This window comes from Mastigoproctus giganteus, chromosome 12, assembly GCF_048544385.1.
Source record: "Mastigoproctus giganteus isolate SK-2022 chromosome 12, ASM4854438v1, whole genome shotgun sequence".
In the NCBI taxonomy this organism is placed as follows: Eukaryota; Metazoa; Arthropoda; class Arachnida; order Uropygi; family Thelyphonidae; genus Mastigoproctus; species Mastigoproctus giganteus.
The window spans coordinates 74,065,234-74,090,146 of record NC_143586.1 but is presented as its reverse complement, the minus strand read 5'-3'; the positions used below and the strand labels follow the sequence as shown (position 1 = coordinate 74,090,146).

Genomic DNA, 24,913 nt, shown 5'->3' with positions numbered 1-24,913 from the left:
GATGGTGAGATCATATTTAGAATGTCTTGATCAGCTCTGGCAGCCACATTTAAAGAAAGACATAAGAGCTTCTTAGAAGAGGTTCAAAGGAGGGCGACCAGATTAATAAGGTGTATTAATCGATGCTCATATGAAGAATGGATTAAAAGATGCGGATTGCAAATGATTGGCAACTAGACATATTAGGGGAAGGATCTGATATATAAGGCCCTGAAGAGAATCAATAAAATTAACCAGGATGGCATATCTTCACTGGTAGAAGGGAGAACCAGTGGGCATAAATACAAATTTTAGGGAGTAACAGAAGGCTGGATCTCATTAAATTTACTTTTGGGCAGGGTGCCCTAGGGCCTAGACCGTTGGAATAAACTGCCTGCCACTGTAATTGAGGCGGATTCAAAGCAAAATCGGATAGCCACTTTTTTGTGACGGGGAAGGTATGAGTGATAGATTTTTTTTTCCTTTTTGGAAAATACAGAGAAAGTCCTTACATCATTTAATCATTATGGCTAATACCAATACTAAAAATAATCAACGCAACTTTATATTACTTTTTTTAAAAATAAATAATAAGTTTTCTGTTTTTATTTACTGTATTAGTATATATATGTATACTAATAAAATATAATAATAATTATATAAATTATTATTATATTTTATTAACTTATTTTAACTTATTTTATTATATTATTAGTATATAAATATTATATACTAATAATATAATAAAATAAAAAATATATATATATATATTTTTTTTTTTTTTTTTGCTGTTAAACTTTTACGTCTTTATGTCGTAAAAATACGTCCTTAAAAAAAAATGTTGTCTAAATTATTAAATCTTTATTGCATTGCAGAAACGCGACCCTTCACTGCCAATAGCTAGGTGTTTTACATCGAAAGCTGAATTAAGGCTAGAGGGACCACATACCGAAATCCTAGTCTCTAGGCTTCTCGCGTAATTTGTCGAAATATTACATAAATTAGAATGGCAGACAATTAAAATATGAATTAAGGTCAATTAGACTAATACACGAGTATAAAGTAAGGTAAAATTATACGAAATTTAGAAAGAGGTAACAACGCAAGGCAAATAATGAACACTTTCCAACTGGACTTCCAGTGATATCACGTAAATCTGTCATACAATGTTATGTTTGAAATGACGTACAAATTGATGCAGATCTGCATCCAGGTTCTGGACAGTCAGAAGCATGCTGGTGGGAATGAAGCGGTCAGCTAGATAGAGCCTGTTACAGTTGCTGCGGAGAGAGGGGGAAGGTTCCGATGGTTTGATGAGGGATCCTACAATGGCAAATGTTCCAGAAATTAGAAGAGCTGATGTAGCCTGTAATTAGTTTCCTGGCGGTAGTCAGTCTTCTTTCTTCAACTTTGATGCTGTAATGGTGGTAATGTAGATGTCATTTGTGAAGTTAAGTTTGCGAGAAAGCCACTTGATCATCCAATATTCTTCGGACTGAATGCTGCGAGGCGTGGATCCGGAAGCTGAAGCCCAGACCTTTGAGCCATACAGGACACAGGGATGAATCATCCCATAGATGCATTTGATGGCAGTTGCAGTTTCGAACACGAAGTAAATGCCGCTTTGCTATCCATCTCAATCTACATATTTTTATATGAGCAGCTCCAAGATGTTTGTGGAAATCTAGCTTGGTTCCAGTATCACTCCTAGATCTGTGTGGTGGAAGACCCTCAGGATTAAAGAACCGTTTAGCATCACTAGAAGGTGTGGTTGGTTCGGTTCTTGTGTAAAGGTAATCACTGCAGATTTTGAAGAATTTATTTGCATATCAGAGTTTAACAAATATTGAGGAGATGTAGGAGTTTTACGTTAATGGCTTCGGTGATTATCTGTTGGGTGGACTTCTGTTAAATAACATTGTTCGTAAAAATCATTTTGTAAAGTTGGCAACCCCGGACAGAAGATATTACATAATTTTTATTTTTTATTAATCAAAATAGCAACATGAAAAATTCAGTTCTATAATGGTTGGCAACTTGCCTCAGTGTCATTGCCAAATGGGCATCGTCTTTCGAGATTGATATTCTTTTTGTACTGGCAAACAAAAAACGGAATCCACTCACCGATTATTAAAAATGTGATATGGTTAACACCAATGCGGAGCATGTAGGTTAAACACACTCTAATTACTGCTATACAAACTTCTTTTTTTGTTGTTCTTCTTCTTCCATTTTAGTTTCTTTTTCTTGCAGAATTTTCCGAAATGCTAACGTATTTTTCCATCACGAGAGAAGGGTTTTACTTAAGAATGTTTCAACAAAGTTCAGTTGCGTGTCAAACAAGCAGATTTTAAGATAACATAAAATATTTTCCGCCGCTTAAAACCCATTCCTCAGCATGTTACGCCTCTAACCCATGACAGAGGTCAAGTGGTTTAAGTAACACTGAACAATATAAAGCCCTGTTGGTGGTAGATGTGCCCTACAAAGATAACACTTCCTTACATCAGCAACAAACAGCAAAGTTAGGAAGCCGGCTAATATGCGACGTCCTTTAACACATCACTTCGAGGGGCACCGTCATTTTAAGCGAGCCGAGTCGTCCACTTGCGTAGTTCCTATTTAAGGAACTGATGCGAAACTAGCAGTCTCCACCTAAATCAACAAACCCTAAAGGATGAAGTGCGATTGACCTTTCTGATATTAACTTCAATTCTTTATTATTTGTTCGGATTGAAGACCATTATTATAATATTACTTTTTAATTTACTGCGTGCGTAGAACTTCAAGGCCCCACAATGTACATAGAGCGCCAAGGTCCCACAGAGTAGTCAGTTATATCCTTCATCTTCAAGTTTAAGAAGTTGGAGGTTTCTCTCACGTCTCTTTAACTGAACAGTTGTTGTTTTATGGGTGTTTAATGGCGCATAAGCTACACTGGCTATAGTGCGCCTGTCCATAGAGATGTATTAGGAAAAAATTCAGAATTGAAGGCATTTCAATGTCATTTTAGAAACTATTCAGAAGCGATGATGCATTCCAATTTTTTTCAGAAAACAGAAAAGTTTATTAATGTTTGCCTTATCGCCTATAATATGCTCTAGTGATATTGGTTCTTGCAGTTTATTCAGAGAAAGTAGGACTGATGTTCTGTTCTGGTTATATTGAGGAGAGTCAACAAGAATATGCTTGATTGTTAGATGTACTGAGCAGTGTGGACACTGAGGAGCATCATCACCTGTGAGTAGATGGAGGTGGGTCAGATGAGTATGTCCTATTCTTGCCCGTGCAAGTACCACTTCTTCCCTTCTAGTTGGTTGGATGCTTGAGTGCCAAAAATTTGGTTCCTGTTTCAAATGGAAAAGTTTGTTATTACTCTGGGTGTGCCACAGTTCTTTCCACTGTTCGAGGCATGCTGCTTTTATGATATCATGGTCAGAGGCTGAAATAATGGACAGAGGTCAAATCTAATCTGGAGGGATTTTTTGCCGATATATCCGCCAGTTCATTCCCCTTTATCCCTGAATGTGCTGGAATCCAACAAAAGTTCACTAATTGTTGACGTTCAATTTTCAAGAGCAAGTTTCTGATTTGGTTTAAAATAGGGTGAGTCGTACAGGAGGTATTTTGCATTTCTCTAATTGAGCTGAGAGATTCCGTGTAAATTAAGTATTTTGAAGATGGGTAAAGATTCAAATTTTCTAGAGCTAATTTCCATGTAGAAAGTTGCTATACTCGCGTGGAAGGGAAGCTGAAATAATAGCGTAGGGAAACACTGCTGCTGCTCCAACGGCTGATTGAGATTTGGACTCATCGGTATATATTGGCAGGAAATCAACAGGGCTCTGAATATGACTTGCATGGAGTTGTTTCAGGTTGAGAGTCGGTAGAAGATTCTTACCCCATCGAAGAAAATAAGTATCAAATTTCAGTTGAGGAGGGGTAGTCCAAGGTGGATGAAAGTAATTCATTACCTGTTGACTATTGTGAAGAGGAACTTTCCAACTCGGTGATATTTCAAAAACCATAGGCCTGCTGGCCTTATTTTATTAGGTTTATTTCTGTATAGATTAGGTAGTTGAGGATTAGAGGTATGGGTGAATAGGATGCAAACAGCAACTTTATATTTTAGCTGCATACTTCAGTAGTAACATTTTCCTGCGGAGGTGCAAAGGGGGTTCGTGAGCTTCAATATATAGACTGTGAGTTGAAGATGTCCTGAAGGCTCCAAGTGCAATCCGTAATGCACTGTGTTGTATTGGATCCAGCCAGTGTAGTACACTCTTTCGGGCAGAATCGTAGACCATAATCCAAACGGGATCTAATCAATGCTCTATATAATCGAAACAACGAGGTACTATCTGCTCCCCAAGACAGGGCGGATAAAGCTCTTAGTATGTTGAGCTTTTTGAGACAGGTATTACGTACGAATTTAATATGTTCAAGGAAGTTTAACTTCTTTCAAGGGTTAATCCCAAGAATCTGATGCTGTTGACAATCGGAATGGTAAAGTCTGACATGTGAAGTTCCGGATCTGTGTGTAATTTTCGTTGATTGCAAAAGTGTATAGCAACAGTTTTCTGTTGTGAAAGACGACAGCCATTGAGCACTGCCCACTTTTGTATTTTATTTAGTGATATCTACAATTGACATTCCATAGATCTCATGTTCTAAGAATGGCAAGAAAGAGAGAGAGATCGTCAGCATAAAGGTAAGCCTCAACAGTATTTGGAAGTTCTTTAGTAATGGAGTCAATTCTAAGGGCAAAAATGTGCTGCACTCAGTACAGACCCTTGCAGAATTCCTTCTTCCTGCAAGAATGTCGTAGAAAGGGAGTTAAAATATCGTACTTGATAAGAACGACTCCATAAAAAGTTCTTAATGAATATAGGTAGGTTGCCTCGTAGACTAAGGGTATGCAGATCTCTAAGAATGCTGTGACGCCAGGTGGTATCAAATGCCTTCTCTATGTCAATGGAGACCATAACAAGGTATTCATTTCTCACAAAGGCATTGCGAACTGCGGACCCGGCTTTGATCATAAGATCTAAGGCAGACCTGTTTTGGCGAAAGCCATATTGATTATTACTCATTAGATTTTGGTCTTCAGTTATCCAAACGAGTCGTCTGTGGATCATTTTCTCAAGGATTTTACTGAGGCAACTGGAAAGGGAAATTGGCCAGTAACTAAAAGGGCTGGAGGTATCTTTACCGGGTTTCAAAAAAGGCCAAAACTGTGGCATAGTGCCAAGACGTAGATTTTAATTTACTAGGATAGATGTTTTCCAAAAATATTCGATTATAAAATAACAGCAGTAGCTGCAAATGTTTGTCATCAAGGTGCTGTAACATGATTTAATATATTCCGTCGGGCCCTGCTGCACTGTTGAGTGTTTTTCTAATGGCTTTTAGAAGTTCCAAATACGGAAGAGGTTGGTTATATGGTAAGATTAGACAGGTACGAAAGTTGATGGGTCGCGATTCAGTGATGATCTTAATTTTCTGGAATTCCAGCGAATAGCTTGATGCCGATGAGACTTGGGCAAGGGTTTTTCCCAAGACATTTGCTACATCTAAAGGAATAGAGAGTTCTTGCCCATTCCACGAAAGAATTGTGGTAGACATGGTTTGAAACTTGCCAGAAAGCTGCCTAATTTTCTTCCATATTCATCTGGAATCAGTGTTTCTGTTTACAGGGGACACAAACCGAGTCCAGGAATCTTTCTTGGCTTGTCTTTGAACGAAATGAGCTTTTGCCCTTCGTTTCTTATAGTTGATGAGATTAGCTGTGGTCGGGGATCGTCTGAATAAATTCCATTCCACGCTTTATTTATTTATTTTTCCCTTTTTGTTTTCGTGCATTCATCATTCCACCAGTAGTTAAAATGACGCCGGGACATGGGATTCGTCAATGGAATTGAGTTTTTAGAGCTGACAGCAATTGAGATGTGATATACTCTGTCACTTCATCTATGGGTTGTAATCGTATAATTTCCTCATTCAGTGTAATTTCTGACTGAAATTGTACCCAGTTGGCTCGAGAGAATCTCCATTTTTTGTAAGGTTTTGGTAAAAGTGGTTGTGTAGTGAGCAGATTATATATAATTGGGAAATGGTCCGTGCTCATGGGATCATCCATGACTGGAAACAGTATCGGGGAGCAAATAGAGAGATCAATTGCAGAAGTTTGTCCAGTTGATAATTTTATGTAAGTAGGTCCACCAGTATTAAGGATGGTAAGGTTTTGCTTATCCAGAAGGGTTTCAATTATTCGGCCATACTATCTAATTTAGAAGATCCCCATAAGGGGTGGTGGCTATTGAAATCTCCCAATAGACAGACAGCGGGAGGTAATTGCATTAGAAGATATTGAAGATCTTTGTAAGAAGCGGTATGATTTGGGGGAAGATAGATTGAAACAAGCGTTATTGCAATCTGTGTAATGAAATGTACAGCAACAGCTTCGATTTCTGTTTGAAGAACAATTTGTTTGGCTGGGATCTGTGAGTTGACCAAGATGGCTACACCACCACGGGCAGTATTCGATGTAATACGACCTTTTCGACATATAAAGTAGTTCTTTATGGAGGTGGGAATTTGAGAATTTAAATAGGTTTCCTGTAAGCAGAAACCAATTGGAGAGTAGTGATGAATAAGGTAAGGAATATCGTCGATATTGGTACGAAGTCCTCTGCAGTTCCATCGTAAAATGTAAGGCATTACTTGAGATGATTACAAGAAGCTGTATCTGACTGCTTTTTCAGTATGGCAGTTTTCTGGCGGTCGGTCATCTGTTTGTCTTTTTTTGGAAATGTAGGCCGTCCAATGTACATATCTTCTTCAACGTGTATTTCTAGGATTGAATCGTCCTGGTTGTAAGAATAATCAGCATCCATGGATGATTCTTGGATATTCTTTCTTGAATTGAAACTTTGACTACGTGATGTACTAGCAATCACTGGAGGAGTAGGAGATGTCGCTGGTATTGTAAGAGGAGTGTTACTTGCCTGGTCTGAATGCTTAGAGATATTGGACTGTTGCTGAGAGAGGACAGTTCGAGCCCAGTCAGAGACTGATATGTTTGAGGGGACGGTAACATTAGTTTGGGTGGACACAGTTTGTTGTTTTTATGCAACATTTGCATAGATACGTTTGAGCATAGTAGGAGCAATTATTTTCCTTGCTTCTTGAAAGCTTACCTTGTTCTCAACCTTATATTTAACAATTTGTTTCTCAGTTTTCCATCTCTCAGAGGCTCCAGATTGCAGCCTCTTCACAGTCTTCGGAGATCCTGCAATACTCTCCAGGTGTTTCTGGATGAGGAAAGGAGATAATTTGGTGAGAGGTTGGTCTGAAAGTGAATGTAAAATTAGAAAGGAAGGAAACTCTTTTGTTGTTGAATTTGTTTTCAACCTCTTGGGTTGTGAACTGTCATCAGTTTCAGTCTGTGGCCGAGAGCTTGTCGGCTGTAAAGATGGATAACCATTTTGCTCCTTTTCGCCCTTGGCAGATGAGCTTTTCTGCCAAAGTTACCGGCCCCGCCACGGGGAGGTAGCAGCAGTGCATGGTGTGACTAAGCGAAAAGTAGGAAGTTAGTAATAAGACTATATAAAAAAACAGAAAGGTGGCTTTCCTTTCTTGCTCTGTACAGGTACTTTTGTAGCAACAGCAATTATAAAATAAATAGATTACTTAACGAGAGGAACGTAAAAGAACTATATATCTCTTTTTGGAAATCGCACTGTAAGGCACAGATAAATCGCTCAGTCACAATCGCTTAGCACCCGGGGCCTTTAACTGAACAAAATGCAGTTGGTAGAGAAACATAAAATTCCCCCTTATGAAGAGAATGCTCCTCAAACTAGTTTGTAGTTAATTAAACAATAAAATGTTTTTTTTTTTTTTTTTTTTTTAAATAGTCTTCATGTATGGCTTATGTATCTTCCGTTTTTCATATAAAAATACCAGAAATCGCGTTAACTTCCTTAGCTTTTGGAAGTTATTGTCATTCCATAACGGGGAATCTTTTTCCTGTACACCTTTTCCTACATGGTTGAAATTGATAAGACCCTTGCAGTTACAGAAGAGATAAAGAAATGTCAATATTATCATTAACCCTTCAAGTACTGTATAACGTGACAGTAACCGAGAAGTAGAGCACCCCCACTTTATACAAGCTAAGATAAGAAAAACCAGTCCAGAAGCCAAGGCTCAGATTCGACACGCGATTTTTTTTTTTTTGTTAAAAGAAAGATTACATAAAATAATTTATAAATTAAAAAGTACTCAATTAATTTAAATTAATTAAATAACATTAAGTAATTAATCAATTTATAAATAAAATGAATAAATTATTCCTTATTTGAAGAGTCACGTTATCTTGAAGATCTACAAGTATCAATAAATAAAATTATTCATAAATTATTTACTAATTTATTAAATAATAAATTAATTATTATTTACTGATAAACAAAAATAAATAATAATAAATAAATAACAATAAATAATACATAACGATAAATAAAATAACAATAAATGATGATAAATACACAATAATCAATAATAAATAGTAACAATAAATAACGATAAATACTGATAAATATATAATAATAACTACATAATAATAACAATAAGTGATGATAAATAAATAACAATAAAAATAAATACATTTAATTTATTGATAATACAAGTACTGTACAGTACTTTTTCCGATACTTGCACTCTTAGCAACACATAATTCATCTTCCGGTACCAGAAAATTCATTAAGCCACCCATATTAATATCTGAAATACTCTATACTTCTATTGGCATCACATTTAATTACATTTACAGACAAAAATCAAAACAAAAATAAAACATGGTGCGAAACTTTCTGACACAAGTGTACTTTAAAATCTGGTATCAGTCTACAAGAGTAAAAAGTTTAATATTGATATAAATAAAATTAAGTACTGTATTTTCGTTAAATATACTTCATATAAAACGATCTTTCTATCCCATTTTTTTTTTTTCTGGAGTGGGTATTTTTGACTTCAGTTGAATAAGCACAACAGGTCAAAAGTCCCGTGAAACATGGGAAGACATGGTTTATTACGATCTACGGCCATACAGCCGATGGGAAAGCAACCGAACATAAAATAGGATCACGCCCACAGAGTATCACCGACGTGTAGGTAGAAACCGCTCGCCCACAGAACCCCGCATCGGATCACTTGGGCAATTCTCATCTTACAAAGTGGGCCAATTTTAATCTCTTAATACTGACAGGTACACAGCAAGATGCCAAAGCACTTATCATCTGTCCCACACATTACAACACTCGGCCACTAATCCTCTGACTGACGGAGTTCTGCGTCACCGTGCTGCCACCCACTAAAAGACAGCATTAGCATCGTGAATCGTTTGAAGAAATCACTAAGCCGCTACTTAAAGACATAGCCACGATTATCTTCCCTATTCTACATGAAGTCTTGAAAGAGGAAGGGATAGAATTATTGATACCTTGCAGAATAACTCCATTAATCTTTTACAATACAAAGCAAAAAAAAAAAAAACCTATAGTAAAATTACTGTTATTAAAACATATATGAGCAATTTACAAAGAGAGCTCACTTGCTATCGACTGTAATTTCATATCCAACGAGGTCTTCGAAGTGCTGATAACGTTTTTGGTTGAGGAATACTGCGATTGGTGTAAAGCCAAACACCTTTCTTTCTGTTTTTCATTAGTCATTCTAAATTACTCCACGGGAAGAAAAGTAAAACTTCTATCAAGAGCAATACAGATATAACGAAGTACTTGAACAAAATGGGTTTATCAGTCATCCATTCATATTATTATTGCTGAGATGACATTCAAAGGTGACGCACGTTCCATATGGCTGCGATCAACCGGAAAAATGCTTGGCAGTTGTATACAATACACGCTATACCACTGTATAGGAAACAATACACATATTGCATGTCAAGATACACGTGAAGAAACGCCTCTTCGTAAAATGGCTTCGCCACGTGAAATACCACTGTAGAAATCACAAATTAAAAGTCTCTACAAACTGATTAATCACAGAAATAAAGTTACTATTTTTTTCAAGAAGATGAACTATTTACGTTTTTGAAATAAAACATAAAATGGTGTCTAAAAAATTAAAATTTCTTTATAAATAATTTTAAATATTTCCGTGATAATCCGAGTAAATTAAATAAACGTTTAAAATTGGAAACGAAAAGCTGCTAGAAGGTACAAACTAAATTACAAGGACAGTTCCTTGTAAATTGTGGTCATCCCTTCCCTCTGATTCTCTCTCTTTATTTTTTTTATTTTTAATAAACAGAAATTTCAAAATGGCGCTCGTCTTAGAAAAACTCAACGCAAGGATTTCACAGAAAAGCTTTAGAAAACCACTTTTGAAAGCGTGTTGAGTATGAAAAGCGATCTTTTGTGCCAGTTAGTTCACGTGACTATTCCTCCGGGATATAAAAAATAAATAAATAAATAAATAAAATCAAAACAAAAAAGTAGCGTTTCAATGATCATCCCCATGTGTTTTAGTTTTCATCCAAACTGCACGTCAGCAGGAAGTTCAGCTCTGAGAAATATGCCCAAGGTCGACAGCAAACGGAAATACCTAATTAATCGTCATTTATGTGCAATGGTTCTTTACTAATTCTTGTGGCGCACACAGCAAGCAACAACACCGCAGTCTTTCAATAAAAATAACAGGTCGCACCGCAGCCCTAGTCGCTTTTCGCCATAGCGCCTATTAGCTTCAAAGGGTGCTATTCGCGCCAAACTACTGTATCTGATTATAGATATACGAAACGCTCCTGTTTGTGATGCGCAGTTCACTTTTCCATTTAAAAAGCAGCAAAATGAGATCCTTATTGTCATTATTCTACTTGTGCTTGCGAGAAATATTAAATGAGGTATTAAATTTCATACGAAATTCAAAACCAGGAATAAAAAAAGTAAATTGCATTACGAAAGCGTGGACTATGCATAAACTACAATTGTTTAATTTATTTTAATAAATTAAAAAAGTACGTGTTGAGTTTTATGAACTGTTGATTACAATGTATTACAAAAAGTGGAGAGAATGAAGCGAAAACAATTACTTTTATATACTATTAGATATTTGGAGATCACTTTAAGTTGAAGCGATTTTCATTCCGATTGGGCCTCATGATAGTAACTGCCTTTTGAGGAATACTTCTTACATTTATCAATTAGAAGAAATTGAATTATACTCCACCTACCTGTTGTTTAACCAACTGAAACAGCCAGATGTCAGAAACTTTACGCCGTTTTAAAAGTTAATTGAGTGGATGGTTGTCCCACCGACGATTATGAACGTTATTTAGGTTGGGTATTACGACATCATTTCGTACACAATAGTATTCGGTTAAAGGGACGGGCAATTCCTAAATAAACTATAATATGTTGTAGGGAATTTTTATCTCTGCAACTTTTAACCAAAAGAATTTAAAATGGCAATTTATATTCACTGTTTTGGATTCTTCTGTTGAAAGTTTTACTGTTCTATCATCACATTCCAGATTCTCAGTTAAACGAATTTGAAGTAAAGTACAAATCTATCGTTATTCAGTCGACTGTCCTTGTCAAACGACTTTAGTAACGTTAAGATTTAGATTGTTTATGGCAATTAAGACCACGAGGCCTCAGTATACGTGGCCGAGTAGTCAAACACAAGAGGGCATTTGCACAAGCTCTTTGAGTGGACTGTGGTTCAAGCCGAATGACTACTAAATACGATTAAAGATTGAATTCATAGTTTATTGTAAATTAATATTAGTTAAAATGACAGAACTGAACTTTCTTCGAAGTTTCCTGTCTGTTCAGTGAGAAAATCCCCCGATTTGTCTGTCCCTTTTTACGGACTGATCAGAAACAATTTAGCCACAGGAGGACTATCTCACCAAAATCTTTAGCGTGATCTGTTCTAATTGGTACTAAATAACTTTCACCTTCAAGTAATCTGCCTTCACCTTCAGACAGGAGCTCTGTCGGTAGCAATAAACCTTGACCGTGGTTACCACGCATTTCCGGTTTCCTGGTGTCCAGTCTGCAAGAAACCTTGAGAAGAACCTTGTCCGATCCCATGGGCATTTTGTTTTTGTGTTTTTTTTTTTTCCTGTTGCTTTTTTTTATTTTTTTTTATTTAATCAGCACTGTCCCCGCCAGACTTCCATTAACCTTGAACACACAGTCTAGCCAGTTCTTGGTAGGCGGAAATATCACAGCAACAGGTGGTCATGAATGGACTAGGTTTCTTGAAGTCAAGTTAAACATGTCATTTGTAGTTATTATTATCTTCCCAGTAGCCACTGCACCAACGGTCTGTAGATCTTAATACTTCGCACGTATCGAGAAGAAATTATAAGTTTGTCTCTTTTTTTGTTTTGTTTTTTTCTTTCGTGTGAAAAACATAAAAGCACCCAGGGGAGTTAATGGAAGATCTTTTGACCTTCAGCACTTAAAGACCTCTTTTCTGTATAAAAGGGGTGTGCAACGAACGAGTTCTGATTTTATGAAAAATATGTCAGACCAGCAGCACCTCTACCAGCCAGCGAACAGGCTGGTTGCCAAAAATTCCGTGGAAAAGCAGCATGCAGACATTGTGTGTGAGTCATGTGAGCGAGCACATACCGTACTCCTGACCAGGAAGATGAAAGTGCTCGCGGCACTGCTTATTTATATTGCTCCACGTCAAGGACAAGGTCAGTGTGGGGTGAGATCATAAATTTATCTCGGTACAGTGGCGCAACAAAGGTGAAAATCGTATAGTACAGCAATAAAGAAAGCTCTGTTTTCAAATGTTTAAATGGATTTTTTAAGATGTTCGTTTGCATTTTTTGAAAGAGAGAGCGAGGAGATCGAAAATTTGCAAAGAAAAAACAAGTTGCAAGATAACTCTCTCTCTCAAAAAAGCTACAATTTCCTATACAATAGTGATAACCAGTTTTGTAAACAAAACGTAGATCTTAATTGATAATTTTGCAGAAGACTCGATAGTACAAATATCCAGACTACAGATGCTCTTTCAAAGCAGTTTTAACTTCACATAATTTCAATTATGTGAAATGGAAATTTCAATTACAGCTCACTGTTTTCTATCAAAAAATAATAATCCATTATGCTGACGTTGAAAAATTAAAGTTTTGATTATTTACATTTTTTGTTTATTGTAAAAAAAAAATAGCGAAACAATATCATTTAGCAGATTGCACGTACAATTTTATTGTCAGATAATCAAAGATAAAATTTCAGATTGTGTTTACTAAATATCGCATGCTTAACAAAAAAAAAATATATATAGCGTCTTTAAAACCTTCCGCTAGATGGCAATACATGCACTTTGGGTTTTAGAGTGAATATTTTGTAAGATGCAACGAAACTAGAAACAAAATAACACAAAAATCTAAAATTTGGCAAATATTATTCAGGTCACCCTAAGTGTATTTACCTACTTCTTTTTTTAAGGAAAATATTTACAAACGAAGATAAAATTCTTTCATTTTATGGCTCTATAAGACAAAACGTTCTGCAATCATTTTAAGTGGCTGTAAACTTCAAAATTTCCAATCAATAGTGGCGCCCTCTATTTGTTTAATTTGATTTATTTATGAATCTAAAGAACAAGGAGAAGATCCCAAGACAATACAGATACAGCGAATTTAATACATGAATTCACCTGTAAAACTGCAAAATAACTTGAAAAACAGAAAATTAAAACATTAAGATATATTTTTAAATAATTTACTAATAGATTACAAACCGCTTATTTTAACAAATAAGGGAGATGAAATAGTTGAACTATGTGTGGTTCACGCGTTTCACCTGAATAGTTCAGATAGTTCTGTACTCTGAATCTGAGTATAGTATAAGGGGGTTTTAATCTAAGCAGATCAGTTTTAAAATCGACTTTAAAAGTTATGGTTTATTCTGGGAATTTTTAAGTTTGTCTGCTGAAGTAAATTACTAATTATAATGGAAAGATTAATTATTTTAAAAATAAAAAGAAATTAAAGAATCTAAAAATAAATGGAAAGTTTAGGCATGTTATTACTATTATTTTCTCACATTTTCATATATTAAGAGACATAATTTATGTGAAAGTGCTATTCTCAACAGTGCAAGAAATCGCCTCCTTCGCTGGTATTCTTTCTGTATTCCATGCATATTCGTATGCTAAATCTCTTAGGATGCTGCCATGTATAATTCCAGTCATATTAGCAGAGCACTGCTCTTAATTAGTGTTGAATGGTGTCGAAAGTTGACTGTTTCCGGAACACAGACATCAACCCAGGCAGGGATCAGAACTACAGCTACACATTGCACGTATTCAGCTGGCTTTTTTTTTTATACTAAGAGAGGAATACCAAGAAAGATCTTTTTTAGAGAGGGATCTAAGAAATATGCTGTCGTCATTCCCGTTAGCAGTTTGTTTCAAACCTGTTTTCTTTGAAAAGGGGGGGGGGGGTTGTTATAGCGTCATTTTATCCCGAAGCAATTAGTCATTCTCTGTAAGAATGCAGGTCAAAGGAAATGACTCTGTCCCAACACAAAGTTACTGGATGTCTGAAAGGTACATAAGCATATGAAAGCAGAACGAAAACAAACGCGTATCAAACATTAAAGAATTCAAATATTTGAGTAGTGTATGTGTAATCGCACTAGAGGTGTTCCACTATTTTCACATGTAATTATTCCTATGTATGAAAGGTTATCCATAGCGTTTGTTACTTGCGTTTTGCAACATTGTATAAAACTGAGGTGACTACAACCCGGTTTTGGTGTTCCGGCTTCAGGCCCGTTGATAATTACACAAATTTCCATGAATTTTAATTGCTGCCTGTTGGATTGATGAGTAAAATTAAGATTTGACTTATTTCTTTGTTTGAAGATGAGGTATTCTATTATTATTATTTTTTTTTTTTTTAAGAGTAACGCACTGAAACAGTAATACGCAGATACAAAATATTTTATTTGTTTATTAGTTTAATTTATTTTTCTCCCATCAAGGTCAATCTTAGTTTCACCATCCGTGAACGAAATGAAACGCATTCCAAAGTGCGTGCAATTAACAAATGCGTTTTCATTTCCAGTGGAACTCTCGATACGTCGACACGTTGAACGATGCAGTCACACTGCGAACAACGCAACTAGCTAATTGCTTTATGAGTTATTAAATAACAGTAATCTCTAATGAATGCGTCAATGTAACTGTACAGAAATTCTTGATGGAGTCTCAGTACTTGTCTCCACTGTTTTAGCTACACAAACGTGAACACCAACGTTTAGTTAGATAAAAACATCGCACTAAATGTCGGTTATCAAAACACGAACTGAAATGCTTTATTGCTTGTAAGGATGTATAACTGGGTCGCATTCTAAGAACAGGGCTAGACCTACTTCCCGCTCTCTCGCCTTCCCCTTTTCTCCCCCCTTTTTTCTTTGTGGGTTTAATCATGACTCTAAAGGTTATGCAGCCTATTTCACGGCGTGAAGGAGGTCAATTTTTGGTGTGTTTAACAAAAAGAGGTGAGATTTCGAAAGGACATATCACGTCCTTCGAAGATAGTAACTTACTCGGCTCGCTTTTCATTTATTAGATCGTGCTCCTTTTTTCTGTCATTTCGATTTTGGAACAAATTTCTTCGTGGTGAATCATTTCGATCTAAGAAATAATGTGCATAATCTAAAGCAGGATATTCTTCTAAAACTACCTAACCCTTTACTAAAAAGCACTGCCTAAAATACTGATTTTAGGCAGTGCGATTTTTAAATACACTGCATATTGTTCGTATGCAATGTATTTTTTACTAATAAGCACTGCCTAAAATCTGTGTTTTAGGCAGCGCTTTGTTTAAATACATTGTATATTGTTCGTATAATAAGATTATTTTTGTCATATTTTGTTGCTCAGAAATTAATATTTGACTATCAGTAAAAATACAAGACGTTCAAAAAATAATCAACAGGAATTAAAATAAAAATCAGCTAACATTTTTAACTAAAAAAATATAATTATAAAAAGAAACCTATCGTATGTGATGGTGATTTCAGTAATTATGAAAAGACAAAAAAGAAAAAAAAAAAAAAAGACCCTGGTTATCGGGATGTAATATGGTCAGTACAACTTTCCAGTTGTTTGACCCATATCGCTGCGACCATTTAACCTATATTAGTCACAGGCTACTAGGCCACTTAGTTCCACAAGGTAATGGGAAAGTCCAGTTTGAATTTCTAAGAAATATCTGCTAAAGGTTTCCATTACGTGAGTAGGGAGTTGCCGGATGTTCCTGTCAACCTTGTAATCTTTCTGTTTTTAACTTATATCAAGGCAATAAACACCAAATCACGTTTTACCACATAAACACAGTTGTAAAGCTATAAATGTACAACTCAAAAGACGCAAAAAAAAAAAAAAAAAAAAAGCTTCAACAAAAACCAATAAACACCTCACAAAAAACAAAAAGTATTAATGGGTACTCACTAAATTTTTTCCCCTATTAGTACTTAGGTTAAAGAATAAACAGTCAGAATTCGTATTGAACAAACAATATGGTGTATTTTAATATTATTATTAGTTTTTTTTTTGGAAATAAATTTTAAATATAGAAAATAAAAATAAGGCATCAAAAAAGGAGTCATTATAATATTTATATTAACATTAAAAAATAAAATATTTAAATAAATATTAACATATTAATGTGTCGTATACAGTTCATACATGTCATTACGCTAAAAAATGTAGTTCCTTATTTGAAAATACGTAGAACACTGTATTTTCATTTAGCGTAACTCATTAATTTGTCCCAACATGTATAAGTAATTAGTTCATATATATATACACATATATATATAAAATAGTTTTAATGTTATTAATTTTTGATGGTTCTATTTTCTAGGAAACCCCTGGTCAGATGTTCATAGTTAACATTCTCAAACTGTATAAAAATGCCACTTTTCTAATTTGAAGTTAGTCACTGTGGAGCTAAAAGAAAAAGAAATTTCTCACTTAAGATGCGTACAGTAGTTAACGTAAATGGATTTTTCGAAAGCTATTAATTGGACAAACGTGCTATATACTATTTCATTCTTTAAATAATGAGGCAGTATTAAATGTTCCTGTTATCGTAAAAAGAATAATGATAAGACGGCGTTATATATCAAATTTAATCACCTTCATTATCTTTTTTCTCTACTTTGGTACGTAATTATCTGATTAACATAGTAATATGATTCTACCAAGAAAACTACAGCAACAAGGGATTAGTTTGTTTCTAAAATGGTAGCGCAAGGCTTAAAATATTAGTTTCCAAACCATGACTCTCATAAGTGGGCTTTGTAGGAAATTCTTTTTTTTTCTTATGTTTTCCGTCACTAAAATAACCGAAGTCATAATTCTTTGCTCATTTCCTGACATATCTGGTATCTTGAGAACTATAATTGGTTTACTTAAGGAAATTACTATTCCTAATAGCGATAATATTTAAACAATAGAAATGTTCAGAAACAATCGTTTCTGAACCTTTGGGAAATCTGATTATCAATTATTATTCTCCTCATCCTCAGTTGTAGTAGCAATAAAAATTTTTACAGCCTTGTTTATGACATGCTTGACTGGTACACTTAATGATTTGACTCATAATTGTACACACGTGGCATGTAGTGATATTTCTATACACAATATAAAATTTTCAAGGTTAAGACAAAGAGAAATTTTAATTCGTCTTTTGAAAATCTCAAAAAATATATATATAAATCTTCAACGGTGGCGACACTAGTGAAAGGTTTATTAACATCTTTCTCCTTCATCTGAATTACTAATATGGAGAAAGAAATATATTATGATAGCACCTTAAGAACAATGTTACTTTTTTTTTTTTTTTTGGACTGCTTAAGTATAAAAGTAACTTAAAATACGTTTGCATTGTTCAAATCAATACAAAAATTCTCTTAATGGCTTTCTATTATGAGTATTTTTCTTGTTTTCTATTACGAATTATTGCTAATTGCTTAATCTTCTCGCTTGCAATCATAGTTCATTCAAATGCACCTATTGTCATTCACATTGTACTCAGAATTGACTTTAAAAAAAAAGAGCAAGAAGAAAAAAGAAAAAAAAAAAAACACGGAAGTATCCCAAGTTACTTAAGTAATGGCATCGCAGTACAGCAGTCACCAGGCCCTGGCTTCTTGACATGATTAATTGCTTTTCGCTAGTTCTGGGAAGCCTCTAAATGCCTAGCCAGGGTGAAGCTACCAGCTAACAATGACTGACAGCTACGCATCAGTACCTCATGCAGCTACGTATATGAATGAAGGAGGAAAGATAGAGAAGTACAAACTGTTAAAAGAGTTTGCCGTAAGGTGTGTGTGTGTGTGAGAGAGAGAGAAAAAGAGAGAGTATAATCCTTTACAGTATTTCCATAAAGGGCAAATACAAACTTTAAATGACACGTGCCAAAGGATAAATGAAAATTAATGAGTTTCATTAATATGATGTGAATTAATCACTTTTCTAAGTTGATATCGAGTCAATGAATAACTGGTAAATACAGAGATTTCGCCTAGTAACAAAGTCTTTATTTCGGGAAGATTTGGTGTTTATTATAGTTTGCCAAAAAGAGCAACGTTGAAATATGCCCGTTAAAACAGTAATTGAGGATTAATCTATTGCAGAGAGAAGTGATATTCAATTCATAATGGTTTTAACTTCATACAGAGCATTATAAGTTAAAAACTTTAATTACAACCGTAGACATATCTTAAAAGCCGATATAATTATATGCACAATAATGTTATATATTTTAACAATTAATAAAATCTGAAAATATCTCAGATAGCTGAATATTCGGTATATTCAGCTATCTGAGATCAGCTATCGGTATAACTGACATTAAAATAAAAGAATTCGCTTTTATTTTAATGTCAGTTCTTTTTCAAATGCATAGGAATTGTTAATTAGATTATAAAAAAAATTAAAAACATTAATATATTGTACGTATACATAATTTTATTGTACATGTAACTGTATGTATTTATGCAAAAATCATATAAAGGGACGGGATCGAACTAATATTCTGCAGTTAGGAGACTATCATTTTTGGAGTTGGAATTTTTTTAAGATTAGCTAACGATAGAATCTCTCTGAATAACCAACTCCAGATATTCAGATGTGGATTAGTGAAAAACAACAGTTTATTCTGGCTCGTTATAATGAAAGGGATTTTCTTTCTGAACAACACACACTATTCCATCGCTGCTTTGCATGCGGAGGGACCAAATAACGCTGTTATTGTTTCTAAAGTGAAATGCAACCAATTCCCCTGTTCTAAGAACCGTTCAAAAAATGTAGAGCCAAACTTCCATTACTGCCAGATCGCATTGTTCAACAGCTCCTGCTGATAAGGTGTTATAAAGGATTTTGCGCAAGGACAGGAAGGAAACAACCCCCTTCAGCTGGTTCGGGAAGATGCAGAACGTTGTAATATTACGTTTTGCTAGTCGGTGATTACTCGCCATTACGTTAGGTTTGTAAATCAATTAAAAATCAATTTCTGTTTGAAAGGCAGAGAAAGAAGCGACATCAATGGTAAAACATTATCACTGGTCAGCTTCTTACATTTAAAAATTCTTCTTCAGTGATGGATCTTTATTTGCTGTACAGCGTATGAATATGTACGAATTACTGAATTGAATAGTTCAAGACAAAGTGTACAACATCGACTGTAAAGCATCTGATAATGAAATGGTCCTAGTTTCTGTATGGATGACTCCGTATTGTCTTGAATACCTAAAAATGTTCCATCAAATAGGGCACTACTCTCTGCCACAAATAAATAAATTTGGATTCCAAAATTTATTTATCAGGATAACAAGGCCCCATGGCATCGAGTTCGTGAAAGAATGGTGATTACAAAAACATGTTTATGGACTTACAATTCTGTAGAAAATTTATGACGAGAAATATTCGTGGAACAATTAGAGGAACGTCCTTTAAACAAAAGAGTTTACTGCAAACATAATTCATTCCGACGGTCATTTTATTACAAGAAACTTGTTCCGATATAAATACGTTTTTCTATTGTCGGCACTGCTTAATTACAGTATTTATTCCTTAATTAGAAAATCATGCAGGCGTAGTATTATTTATCGGTGGTTATTCATTAAACGTTGTTGTTTGAGCGAAGCGATTTACATTATACTGTGCGTAAACTGTTCTAGAAAACAAGAAATACAAAGGAAAGACGCACAATATATTGCTTGTAATACAGTACTACCGGAAGCGGATGCAGAGATTTTTCTTTGCGTTATTTCCGCTTTCATAAAAGAAAAACAAATTAAACTAGGTCGTTGGTAATCTAATCCACATGTTATGATGCGAATCATTTGGTGAAGGAAGTAATGTATCTTACTGAATGAGAGTTAATTAACCTGAAGAACATAACAAATATTAAATGTCTGGTATTTGTTGATTGACGTTAATTTTGTTAATATTAATTTTTCTTTCTTTACAGATATCTCTTAAGCTTATAATTTTTTGTTGCTTCAATGAATACGGCTGTACAAAGTCTCTTCAAAAAGTATCTGGTCTAGCTGCCGGTATAGTGATTGTTAATGCTAATGTTTATGCTTTGTTGTTGCGTTTCTATGTGATTTTTTTTTTTTTTTTTCTTATATCGTTTCTGTATATGTAGTGAGTATTTTATGTTTAACTTTGCCAGTAAAAATAACCTATTTATCGTACTTACTTGCCCAGAACTTGAAGCTTTTTTCTTTTATTCAGTTTTCCTCCTTTGACTAGCTCTACGAATAGCGTAAGGACAGATAACCACTATTAAAACCATATCCGGATATCTGAATAATAAGAAAAATAATAATATAAGAAAATATAATAATAAATAAGTTCGCATTAACTGATAAAAAAATTATTTATTTTTTATATACACAACAGTTTATTCATTTATCCTTCAATAATAGCATTTTTTCACAGATAACAGTAAGTAATAAATAACATCACCCTTAAAACTAGTGTGTGTGTGTTGTTTCTGGCCGCTTTGCTACCAGGAAGGCTGCTTCCCAGGTCCCGCCCACGCCACAAGGAGGCGGGCCCAACTATACACGCACTAAACTAAACGTAATATTTCCAGCACCCATAGGAATAAGCGCAAATCTTGTGGGTGCAGCAGTCTCCTATAATCACGTACGATGGTGAATATCACAAAGAATCCTGCATCCACCGGAGAAAGTGTAATAGCAACCCTTAAAACTAATTTACATTTATTAATACACACAATTTACATACATTCATTTCATATATATACAAAACTTATATAGGTTTATATACAATTATATATACATTTCCATCATCCAGGTGTATGTGTGTATTTATGTAGGTTACTGGCGGTTTCCAGGGTTCCCCCTATGTCCGCCGTCTATTAAGCGGTAGTTATTGCCAGCAGAATTGTAATGATTCATCTAAGGAGAACGACTTGAATTTTGAATTTTGAAGTGACTATTTTGAGTTTAATTTAGGTTTAGCCGCGTTTTGCTTTGGGATTACTATTTACACCCGCGCGTGCGAGGAGTTTAAGTTTAGCGTTAGTTTAGTATAGGGTGACATGAATGCACTAGGGAAGAATTAAGTTTATCGCTAGTTTAAGTTTTGGAAGTTTGGAAGGCGCGAGATAGAGTAGTATGGCGTATTAGACTAATTTAGTTTAGGATTCTTAATGCTGATGGCACTTAGATCTTTGATGTTCATTTTAGTGTGTGTGGAGTGTTGTATATGTTGTTGTGGCTGACATCTGGCATTTAGCAGCAGGGGGCTGAAGGCAAGTAGAGCCTCAACCCCCGCTCCCGTCCCTAGCCGCGAGGAGGCAGCCAGGTTCTACTATCCTGTTTAGAATCAGTTATCAATAACACATTTTGTGTTAACTCAGCTTCAATCTATATAGTTGTGCACCCGGATCCGCAGGGCCCAATCCTGACCTAGATCATGGGACACACCCATAGTATTTTAAATTCAACATTGGCTCTACATGGTTTGGAGTGTGCCCAGTTCCCGCAGGGCCCAATCCTGTACCCTTAAAACTAATATATAATTTCATTTTATATAAAAAAGAGTATAAACAAACTTATAACAAGGCCCCATGGCATCCATTACAGTGGTCTGCAAGCTGCGCCAATGAATAGGGTTCACTGTTGCTGCTTACAGACCCGTGATTATATCTACAGAAGGAAACCCAAGGGAAAATACTCCCACAAACTGCATCTATTTCACAGCATTATTATCTTCGGAGAAAAGGGTTCTCATGTATCCTTTTAGTTCTCGAATTTGTGTAAAGATCAGAGGTGTTGATGTAATAATAGCGAAGTGTTCAAGTGCAAGAACGTAGAAGCTCACGCGCTTTGATTGAACTGTGGTTCAAGTCGCGTGACTGCTAAATACGATTAATAATGGCATTCATTGTAAAAATAATTAATGTGAACTGCTGTGATCTAGTGGTCCTGCCAGAGTATAAACAATTTTTTTTTTTTTCAATAATAATAGATGTGAATTCGAATATTTGAAACCGTAAGCAAAGGATAATCCATCCTTAGTATCAGAATCTCTGGTTATAAGCTCATCTCGAAGGATTTTATTCTCAGAGGATTCTTGGAGATTGCATGTGCACAGTGTAAAAAAAATAATATCCATATAATCAGAGAGAACTGCTGTTGTTATTAAACTAGTTTGTAGATAATCCAGTAATGGGTAAAACTTTTTTTAATTCTGCTAGCTTGCCTTGAGCAATCACACTTGATTCTTGAAATAATTAACAAACATCTTCAATAAATCTGCAATTGCACAAGCAAGCGGACAAATATGGCGGTGGTTAAGGGAATTCGTCTCTGATTAGAGATGCTCCATTTTCGTTTCCTTATACAGCCCACAAACTAAACGTTGTTTCATCCTTGTCTCGTGGCAGCGGGTTACATGTCACCCGCCAAGCGGTTTTTCGTGTCCCGTGGTTAACAGTAATGTTTTCCTTCAAGATATTTTACAGGTTGCGTAAGCAAATGTTAGATAACAGTGAAAGAAGATATCTCTATGCGATAAGATCGCTAGTTACTATACATTCATCACCCATTCTCTCTCTCTCTCTCTCCCATTTCGATTCTATCTGCCATGCTCTTTTGGTACTAAGCCATTAACCTACATAATGAAAAACTTGCTGTGGTCTGGCTCAATGTCAAAAACAACCTAAAGAATGCTCACTACTGATCTAAAGAACTCTTTTTTTTTCTCTCTCTTTCATCTATCTGTCCCTCTCACATGAAGTGGTTTTTTCAAAATTCTTTTCTACCTTGTTAAAATTTCTGGCGACTCGCCTATAAATCATAACGGGCTAGTTAGTTATATATTAAACATATTTTAATCACAATTTTAAAGTATTTTCCGGGGTCCACCTAAAATTCCTTTACAACCCACTATTGGGAAACAATGATCTAAAGAAATATTGCTGGAATCTGCAACTGAAGACCCATTTTACAGGACTGAACTAAATGTTCAAAGTAACGGGAAGGGAAAAAAATAAGGTGTTATTCTAAACCGGTTAGCATGCTGGCTTACTGACCAGGATTTCCTGATTTATGCCGTTGCCTTGAAAATATTTCGGTTTTCTTAGGTCATCCAGTCGGCTTCAACCAGGGAAGGAAAATTAAGAGTGATGGATTGGATACGTACAATTTCCTCTTCATCAGCACATATATGGATACGTTAGAAATAACCCAGTTTCTGTAAATTAGTGTATATTTTAGAGTTTGTGTGAAACACGAATTATTTTTCAAGCTCAGATCTGACTGTCCTCTTCCTCGAACAGTTAATGCATTGAATAGTAGTTTAATAGTTTAGTAGTTAGGCAATACATAGGAATACATTTCGGAGCTTACTGGCTCCTCATCAGTGGGTTGTCATCATTGCAACACCAGGGTACCTGCCCATCCACTGATGAGGAGCCAATAAGCACCGAAACGGTGCCTTATGGGTGATGGTGTCCGCTGAGAATAAGTAACAATAGTCTTCTCCTATAGTGAAGCATTACTAATTCGAGGTAGTGCAATATCATGGCAACTCGTTGTGAAGGTATTCACGATATGAGATATATTTAATGATGCCAATTTATAACTACTTATTTAGTTGGCTATGTACAGAAATGATGCAGAGGCACCAACTTGTACATTAGTTAAACTATTGCGTAACCTGAGGATTTAGCCCTAAACTATACCGTAATTAACGTAACCTTAATGATCGGTTTATTTTTATATCTACCGACAGCAGATATAAAAATACTGCATGCATTTCTACATCTCGAATCTATAGGGACTTCCTCTTGAAATCTGAGGATGTTCGCTTAATTATGGTCAAAGGCTTGTTTACCTCTCTTGCTGCTTCTTTTAATATAACTGTGTAGGTTCGTTCCTTCAGGCCTTATTCACTCTTAGCTTCAACATTATCTTCCACTTTCCTCGCAGTTATCACAAAATCATTTATTATCCATTTCTGACTTAGCATACTTTTGGTTTCTCCATCCATAAAAGCTTCTTCACGTGTGAATATATGTGCAGATTGCTGACAAATCATTTTGTCAGCAATCTGAACAAGCTCATCAGCAGTTATGCTATTCATATCCAGGTGCCGGTGTGGTTCATCCATTTCCTTTTAGTTTTAATTTAAGCAATGAATTGTTTGTTACTTTTCTTTCCATTTTTAACTTCTTCTGATAATCTGCCTTAGCTTGCCTTACCCTCTTATTGGCTTCATTGTGACTGGAACCTCATAATTGTAATCCCATAACTGACTTGTATTAATTGCGAAGACCCCCAAAAGCATAGATATTTGATACGATTTCAGGTTTCTG

At 35.2% G+C, this 24,913-nt stretch overlaps 1 protein-coding gene across 3 annotated transcripts in view; it reads right to left on the bottom strand.

The window, feature by feature from the left end:
- Positions 1-24,913, bottom strand: part of LOC150077201 (solute carrier organic anion transporter family member 74D-like) — a 271,883-nt gene that overhangs the window by 151,170 nt on the left and 95,800 nt on the right. For all 3 annotated transcript variants that reach the window (XM_090386382.1, XM_090386381.1, XM_090386380.1), the window contains exon 2: positions 20,762-20,867. The gene's annotated coding sequence lies outside the window, so the exon portion shown is untranslated. The remainder of the gene's footprint in view (positions 1-20,761; positions 20,868-24,913) is intronic.